The sequence below is a fragment of the Oryctolagus cuniculus genome, chromosome 8 (genome assembly GCF_964237555.1).
Source record: "Oryctolagus cuniculus chromosome 8, mOryCun1.1, whole genome shotgun sequence".
Classification (NCBI taxonomy): domain Eukaryota; kingdom Metazoa; phylum Chordata; class Mammalia; order Lagomorpha; family Leporidae; genus Oryctolagus; species Oryctolagus cuniculus.
Window position 1 is genome coordinate 40,451,803 of NC_091439.1, and position 9,039 is coordinate 40,460,841.

The window sequence follows — 9,039 nt, forward strand, 5'->3', positions numbered from 1 at the left end:
CTCTTGAATACAACTTGTCAGATCTTGTTTTTATACATTTAGCCACTCTATGTATGCTGGTTGGAAATTTTAATTCACTTACAGTCAAAGTAATTACTGAAGGGAAGGCAGTTAGCCCAAAGGTTAAGACACCAGTTACGATGCTCACATCCCATGTGGAGTAGCGCTGGCTTCAGTATTTGGCTCCGGTTCCAGCTCCCTGCTAATGCAGACCCTGGAGGCAGTAATGATGGCTCAAGAAATTGGGTTTCTTGCATCCAAATAGGAAACCTGGATTGAGCTCCCAGCTCCTGGCTTCAAGCTAACCCAGCCCCAGACATTGTGAACATCTGAGGCAAAAACCAATGGCATGGAATCTTCTCTCTTTCTCTGTCTCCTTTTCTTTCCTTCACTGATTTAATACCATAGTGATGAGAAAAGATGCCTGATGGATTTAAATCTCCTTATGGCTGCTAAGAATTGTTTTGTGTCCTGATATGTGAGCTATTCTGGAAAATGTGCCTTGTGTACTTGAGAAGAATGTGTACTATTCTGCCATTGGATAGACTGTTCTCTGTTGATGTATTTTAGGTACATTTGGTTTGTAGAGTAATTCACATCCACTGTGTCCTTACTGACCTTGTATCTGGATTATCTACTCATTGTTGAAAGTAAAGCCCCTACTGTTACTGTGTTATCATTTTGGTTCTTTACTTCTACTAACATTTTCATGAAGTATTCAGGTGTGCCAATGTTGGGACACGCTCATAAGTAATTATTGGTACACTGTTGCTAACCACCACCCTATTTGTTACATGTTTTCTGGCTCTTTTGACATCCTTTGTTTCTTTCTTCCTATCTTGTTGTATTCAAGGCTTCCACAAGGTTACTCTCCTCACCAGAAGTGACAAAGCAGTAGCAAGAAAATTAGGAGAGTTTCAAGGTTGTTGATTTTTGTTCTTTTTAAATCTTTCTATTTAGTAACTATTACATAAAGCTTACACAAGGTTATGTTGATCCCAGCTCTATGACTTTCCCTCTTGTTTAAAGTGGGCTTTTTTTTTTTTTTAAAAAAGGAGTTAGCAAATGACTTAATTCCATATTTAGCAGGTTACTACCTTACGAGAGCGCAGTTCTCCCTAGGGAGCGTTTTTAGATTACTTTTCATGGCAGATTTACCGTAGGGTGGTTGCCTGGAGGAAGCAGCTGACTACAAAGCATGTAATTATAGATTTCCCACTTCGCAGGTGACCGTGTCGGGATTTCTTCAGCACGCATACTGTGGTGATGAGATTCATACTCCAGACCTAGACACTGGCACGCTTGTGACCTATGGATCCAATTTTTAAGGTGAAAATTTAGGACTGGCCTCATCTATGAGTTCAGAACTATGCTGACTTTTCATTTGATCTGAACTTCTCTTGTGACACATCACTTCCAAATTAACCTTTGGGAGCTGTGTCTTCTCCAGCTACCCCAGCTTGGAGGTAAGTTAGGTACTTATGAACAGAAAATAAGTGTAATTTTTCCACGGCTATTTGATGTAGGTATTAGATCATCCACACTTGGGTGTGTGGTGTGTAGCGTATGTGTGTGTCTGGGTGTGTGTATGTGTGTGTGTGTGTGTATGTATTTGCCTGTCCCCTGCTTCCATATGCTATCGAGTTCATTGGTAGTCTACCTGACTTTGCATTTTTCAAGTCACAGAGTTTGCTCATTTCTTCAATATATTACTGGGCTAAATTCCAGGGAGAAACCTTAGGGGCTATGATGCAACGGAACAGAGCTAAGTGTGATGTGGGTTGCCTGGTGCTCTCAATGCTTATTACATTGCTGCCTGTTTAAATTTGTAAAGAGAAATAAGCTGCTAGAAAGTTCGGGAAAGCACGGTGTAAGCCAAGCATGGTGTTAATCTACAGATAAGAATCTGACTTCACTTATGCTGTGCTCCAATGAAGAAAACTTCCCTTTTTAGTCATTCTTGAAATGGAGGGAAAATTTTTCTTCCTCCTTGGAAAAAGAACACTTTAATAATTATTTAAATTAACCGATATTTAATTTTGATTTACTGATAGAGGAATTAAACATATTAATCATGATGTCAGTTCAAGTATATAATTTCCAGATACTTATTTAATTTTAAAAATATCTGTTCCTATCTGATATGACAATTTAAAACACACTTATCATCAAATAAAATTTTAACATTTAGCAATTTTTAAAGATTTATTAATTTCTTTAAAAGGCAGAGTTACACAGACAGAAGAAGAGGCAGAGAGAGAGAGAAAAATATCTTTCATTCACTGTTTCACTTCCCAAAAAGCTGCAATGGCCGGGGCTGGGCCAATTTGAAGCCAGGAGCTTGGAACTCCATCCATGTCTCCCACGTGGGTGCAAGGGCCCTAGAACTTGGGCCATCTTCTGCTGCTTTCTCAGGTGCATTAGCAGGGAGCTGTATTGGAGAAGGAGAAGCTGGGCCTTGACCCTTTGCCCCTGTGTGATGCCAGTGCCACAGGTAGCAACTTAATCTGCTATGCCACAGCGTTACCCAAGCAACTATGTCAAGAAATTCATTGCCCGTGTGTGTTTTGCCCGTCTTTTCCTACCTGGACTGCTTCAATCAGTTTTCTATTGTCTTAGTGCTTCCAGATCCATCTCTCACTGCCCTTCCCTGCACCCTGAGTAATACCTAAAGAAAAGGCCCAACGAAGATGCCCTTCTCCTTCAACTATTCAATAGCTTTTGCTAACTCCAAGGAGCGGACCTAACTCTCTAACCCTGCCTGCGGCACTGTCTCCGAGGACACAGCTTTTACCCACCTTCAGCCTCATCTCCTGCAGCTTTCTTCTTCATATTTCGTGCTTAGACTATGAAGAGTGACTCTAATTCGCTCTATAGACTTTCACGTAAGAGCTACATGCCTAGATTCTGAAACCGCCTTCTCGATTCATTCACGTTGTTGATAAACTTCCTTTCCTTTGTTTGGAAAGCAGAGGGTTTTAGTTTCTTGCTGCCTGTTGGCTGCAACTCCTCTCAGTTCCTAGAGACCACTGGAAGTTCCCTGCCACGTGAATTGTTCCTTCCTCCAAGCCAGTAAGGAAGTGACAGACTCCAGCTTGGTGAGTGTTACAATCTTATATAAACTACTTACGTAATCATGCATGTAATCAAACACTTGTGTATCCCATTCTCTTTGAAGCATTTTATTAGAAAGAAGTCATAAGTTCCACCTATGCTCAAGGAGAAGCTGTTACACAAGGACCAATATATCTACACACACAGTATACAGATACCTATATACATACCATACTCAAATGTATTCCAGGGGAAAGATGTAAACAGGGGCTTGAGTATATAGTACTGTATATGGAGATTTACACCAGGACATAAATATGTATATTAATAAAAGGTAGGCATGTGCACATATGTATATACATGCATCTACATGCATATTATTAATATTTATGTATTTATTAATGCAGATATATTTGTAGTGACAGCTAGACAAGCAGATGACATATCAGGGAGGTTGGTTGGTTGGTTGGTTGGTTAATTGGTTGATTGGCTTCACTGGTAAATATAAATGATTTAGAATAATGTATATGACCACAAAAGAATAATAATGAAAGCAGCATATCACAGATTTCATTGCTATCATTTTGACCACTGAGAAGCAAGGGGAGGGAAGTGACTCCAATTTAGAAAAAAAGCTTTTCTTGTTTAGGATGTGAATTTTAATATCCTAATCCTGGAGTTAAAGTAGCATTATTGTAGTAATTACAACTAAAGCCAGAAAAACCAATTCCTTCATTGTGAGACTGAGAGAAGAATTTGGAGTCAGGGGCTTGGACATTTAACTAATTAGATGAGTAAGTGATTGGCACTTGTTTTTTCCCTTGAATTTTGCCAGTTCCACATTGTGAAAAGATTTGAAACATAGACTATGTGACTAATGCGTTGCCAATAACTATCCTGGAAATATTTATTTATCTAATGAACTGGTACTAACTCATTGGTGTGGTTTCATTTATGTATTTGTGCTGTGTAATTGGGACACCCATCACTGCTTAGCCTGTGAGTTCACTTTGAATATTGATAGGTGTGAGAAAGTATGCAGGAAGATCCTGTCCTAAGGTCTGTCTTTTATGATTGGACCAGGACATTTTACACTTGGTAGGTCACAAGAATTCTTAATTCATAACAGCTGTGGTTTTGATATTTCTAGTTGCCTTCCCCCTTCTCTGCACATTCACATGTGAAAACACGATGAAGAAGGACCAAGGGCACTTCAAAGTTCATGGAAAATGGAATTAAAAGAGGTTTGATGTGAAGCAAAATTGTTTGAAATCGGTGCACAATTTTTCATGAACTTTTTTAAAACCATCTTTTTCTTAAAAAAAAAAAACAGTTTTATTTATTTATTTTGAAAGAGTTACACAGAGAGAGGAAGAGACAGAAAGTGAGAGAGATCTTCCATCCTCTGGCTCAGTGAGAAATAGTTCTTATGGTTTTATGCTGCTCCTGTCTTTCTCATGGTTTATTTTCTCCTTACTGACATACACCTTACTAATTAATGAGCAAGAAAACATCCAGTTCTGATATTTCACATATTGACCATTAAAATCATCACATCAATGACACACACATTTGCATATAGAAGGAAAAAAGATCTTCTGTCAGTGTGCCACCAAAGACACTCCCACTTCTGTGTTGTGTTTTATTTTACCTCAGTGGCATTTCCTATTAAAGACAAAAGAAAAATTCCCTGAGTATTTAGGGCTATTTAGAGTACTTACTGTCAAAATAGTTATGGTAAGGAAAAGGCAGAAAAAGGGATATAGAGTAGCAAATAAAATCATTAATTAAAATTTGTTGAAAATACATAAAATGTTAATAATCTAAAGATAATAAGAAAATTGTCCTGGAAATTATGTGACATAGGAGTATAGAGAGATCTTCCCCATTGCTGCTAAGTAGGGTAGTGGTAGGGAATCTGAGGTGTATTCTTTCAGACAAGCCCTGGGTAGTGGTTCTTTGCATAAACAATTCTCTCTCTCGGGGGATGGCTCTGTGGCGAAGCTGATAAAGCCATTGCCTGCGATGTCAGCATCCCATATGGGCACCGATTTGAGTCCTGGCTGCTCTACTTCCAAATCCAGCTGTCTGTTAATGTGCCTGGGAAAGCAGTGAAGATGGCCCAAGTGCTTGGACCCCTGCACCCACATGGGAGACCCAGAAGAAGCTCCTGGCTCCTGGCTCCGGCCTGGCCCAGCCCCAATCATTGCAGCTATCTGGGGAGTGAAGCAGTGGATGGAAGATCACTCTCTGTCTCTCCCTCTTTCTGCCTCTCCCTCTCTTTCTGTAACTCGGCCTTTCACATAAAATAAATAAATCTCTAAAAATAAAAAGTAAAAATCCTCCTTTCCCTCCCTCAACCACAGCATCAGCAGACAGCTCTCCATCTGCTGTTTGTGCCAAATAAACCCAACCCTCTAAAAAAAGAAACAAAAAATGCAAACAATCCTCTCTTCTTAGTTTTTTTCTCATTGTATGGAGAAACCCGTGTTGCTATTATCAGTCCAGGAGTCAACCATCTCCCCATTCCCAACAGGAAAAAATGATTAGTACATGGATCGATTGTGATGTCTTTACATTTATGATCTGAGAACTAATCACCCTCATGCTGATATGGAAAAGATATGCTGTTCATGAATAAATCTGAACTATTTGAATTCCAGGGACGTTTTAGATTTGCAGTAGCAATAAAGCAGTTATGAAGGCTCAACCAACATTTTCATTGTGACTACTGGTAAATACAATTCCTTTTAGCATAAGAAAGCTTTGAGTACGTAATTTTAATCACCATTTTAACTAATGAATTTATGTATTCTTTCCCACATAGCAGCTGGAGTTATTCTTTTTTAAAAATTACTTAAGAAGGAACTCGGCTATCAATCCTATTACTGCTTGAAAATCTGAATAGTAAGGAGATGCATTTCTTAAAGACCACAGACTCTTATTCAAAATAGCTTTTGGCTGAAAAATTGTTCATTCTTACCAACTGCAGCTACTAAAGAACAATATACATCTTTGAGTTCTCTGCTATGAAACCCAGGAGATATCAATAAAGACAAGTCTTCTCTTACAGTGATGGTTCTGAAAATGAAATCCCAGAGAAGCCACATTACCCCAATCACTGAGTAAGACCAGCGGTGACAAGAGAGGTGCCCAGGGATCTGTGCTTTAACAAGCCCTCTGGGTTACTCTGATGCATACTGAATTTTGATAACCTCCCAGTAATTGTAATTGCTGCTAAACTCTCCTTAGACATATTCCTGTACAGCAATCTGTCCTATCTTCTCTCTTACATCAGCCAATTCAGCCCTTCTAGAAGACATTGTGACTGATTCTGGATCCTTCATGGGGACTGAGGGGGACACAGACAGGAAGGAGCACCAAGACACAGTAGAAGGGAAAATGCTACACTGCAGGAAAGATGCTCAGGCTCCAGCGGCTTGTCCCGCTGGATCTGCCTTGTAGAACAGCCTGCGGCTTGTCCCACTGGATCTGCCTTGTAGAACAGCCAGCGGCTTGTCCTGCTGGATCTGCCTTGTTGAACAGCCGAGGAAGGTGCAAGTCAGCACATTTCAGATAGGAAAGCAACTGGTGCCAGAATAAGAGATGCGTCTAGGTTAATTAGGTCAAGGTGGACTCTTTGCCAAGGCCAGAGAGGATGCTTCCCCAAATGGTGGTCTAGTTGTAAATCCTCTCCATCCAGACTCTGTCTCGGTAGAACCCACACTTATTACAAGCCACATGTGAGACCTTTAATTTCCAGTCCCTCCCTTCTTGATTATTTTCCAAATTCTCCCTTTCAATCTGTTGTGCATAGGATGCCTTTGTTTACCTCCTGCATGTTTTTAAAGAAAAGCTTGAGTTAATGGCATTTCACTGTCTGAAAGCTTGTGGTTCTACTTTCCCGCCATTGTGCACATCCTTATTTTTTAAATTTTAATTATTTTCATTTTATTTGAAAGGTGGAGATAAGGCAGGAGGGAGGGAGAGAGAGAAAGAGAGAGAGCTCCCACCTGCTGATTCATTCCCTGATTGCTTGCAACCAGACAGCACTGGGGCGGGCTGAAGCCAAGAGAGTGGAACTCAATTTAGTTCTCCTATTGGGGTGGTAGGGGCCCACACACTGGAGCCATCATCTGCTGCCTCCCAGGGTGTGCATTAGCAGGAAGCTGAATCAAAAGCAGAGGAGCGAGAACTCTAATCATGCACTCTGATACAGGATGCAGGCAGCCAAAGCAGCATGTTCATCACTGCACCGAAACGTGCCCTTACGTGCACTATTGTGTAAATGACCTCTAGGGCCCTCTAATATGGACGTCAGGTGCTTTCCTCCTTCCTCATAACTGTTTCTCAACATGCGTGTCATACCCACTAGGTTGGATGGTGTACTCTTCCTTCCGTCATCTCAATGGGCTCTCTGACTTTATCCTGCTCCTTCTGCTTTCTCTGGCTCTCCTAGTGATGCCTGCCACACAGCACCTTCCGTGGGATGTGATCTCACGCTCTCCCTAGGAACTTTCCAATTCTCTTCATAGTTTTCCTACAATACTCTGCTGTGAATGACACTTATCTGTGCATTATGGGGTCAGAAAGCTAGGATAGGAATTTTTTTTTATTTTTTATTTTTTTATTTTTATTTTTTTTTGACAGGCAGAGTGGATAGTGAGAGAGAGAGACAGAGAGAAAGGTCTTCCTTTGCCGTTGGTTCACCCTCCAATGGCCGCCGCGGCCAGCGGGCTGCAGCCGGTGCACGGTGCTGATCCGATGGCAGGAGCCAGGTGCTTCTCCTGGTCTCCCATGCAGGTACAGGGCCCAAGCACTTGGGCCGTCCTCCACTGCACTCCCTGGCCACAGCAGAGAGCTGGCCTGGAAGAGGGGCAACCGGGACAGAATCCGGTGCCCCGACCAGGACTAGAACCAAGTGTGCCGGCACCGCAAGGCAGAGGATTAGCCTAGTGAGCAGCGGCACCAGCTTAGGATAGGAATTGAGCATCAGTTTCCTCAGCCCTTAAAATTACAATTGCAATACCTCCTTTATAGTGATGTGATGACGGGCTGTCAGTTTGCTGTGTTTATTAACTTCTAACAGTATTATTCACTTAAATATAAGGACAGTGATGTAGAAAGCTGTGAAAACATTGATTCTAAAAATCTTTATTGACAGGGTGGCATTGTAAAGCAGCTGCTTAGGACGCCCACATCGCATATCCGAGGGCCAGTTTGTGTCCTGGCTCCTCCATTTCTGATCTGACTTCCCGCTGCTGCTCCTGAGAAGGCAGTAGATGAGGACCCAAGTACTTGACTTCCTGCTACCATGTGGGAGACCCGGATGGAGTTCCTGGCATCCAGCTTTCACCTGACTCAATCCTGCCTGCTGTATGCATCTGGGGTAATGAACCAAGACATGGAAGATTTCTCTCTCATGCTCTCTTTCTCTCTCTCTCTGTCCTCTCTCCACCTCTCCCTCTTTCTCTGTCACTCTGCCTTTCAAATAAATAAATAAATCTTCTACAAAAATTTTATTGACAATTTACTTTGTGCCAAGAGCTGATAGTAGGATTTCTCAACCATTATGTAACTTAAATTACATCTGGGAGAAATACAAAAGAGCAGATTTTCACAATAATTTTAGAAAATGAGAATGCAATGAAGAGAATAGTGATGGAAGGGAATGTGATTTTACAGGATAGAGAGATAATGTAAAGCCAGTTTTTCAGGCAAGATCGCTATTTAGTGTTTCATTCATTCATTTATTCAGGAACAAATTCATTCATGTATTGTGTTTCTAGTCCTAAGCTTTATATAAAAAGAAGCCAGGGTGAGATAAATGAGTCAGTGAAGGGGATGGACATTGTTATTTTAGATAAAGTGGTTAAAGGATATCTCGGTAGAAAATCAATCATTATAACAGGAATCTGAATGAAAAACAAGAGCCAGTGCTGCTAATCTGGTAAGAGACCTTACAGTGCACAGACATCGAAAAAT

At 41.1% G+C, this 9,039-nt stretch overlaps 2 long non-coding RNA genes across 2 annotated transcripts; one reads left to right on the forward strand and one right to left on the reverse strand.

Moving 5' to 3' along the window:
- The first annotated feature begins 1,108 nt into the window (after positions 1-1,108).
- LOC127483313 (uncharacterized) lies at positions 1,109-8,571 on the forward strand. The gene is made up of 2 exons (XR_007909504.2): positions 1,109-1,466; positions 8,219-8,571. It is a non-coding gene; the product is annotated as an uncharacterized lncRNA (long non-coding RNA).
- On the reverse strand, positions 2,187-3,095 carry LOC138843381 (uncharacterized). Its single transcript, XR_011378043.1, has 2 exons — positions 2,799-3,095; positions 2,187-2,431 (listed from the first exon to the last, which is right to left on the reverse strand). It is a non-coding gene; the product is annotated as an uncharacterized lncRNA (long non-coding RNA).
- Positions 8,572-9,039: the final 468 nt, after the last annotated feature.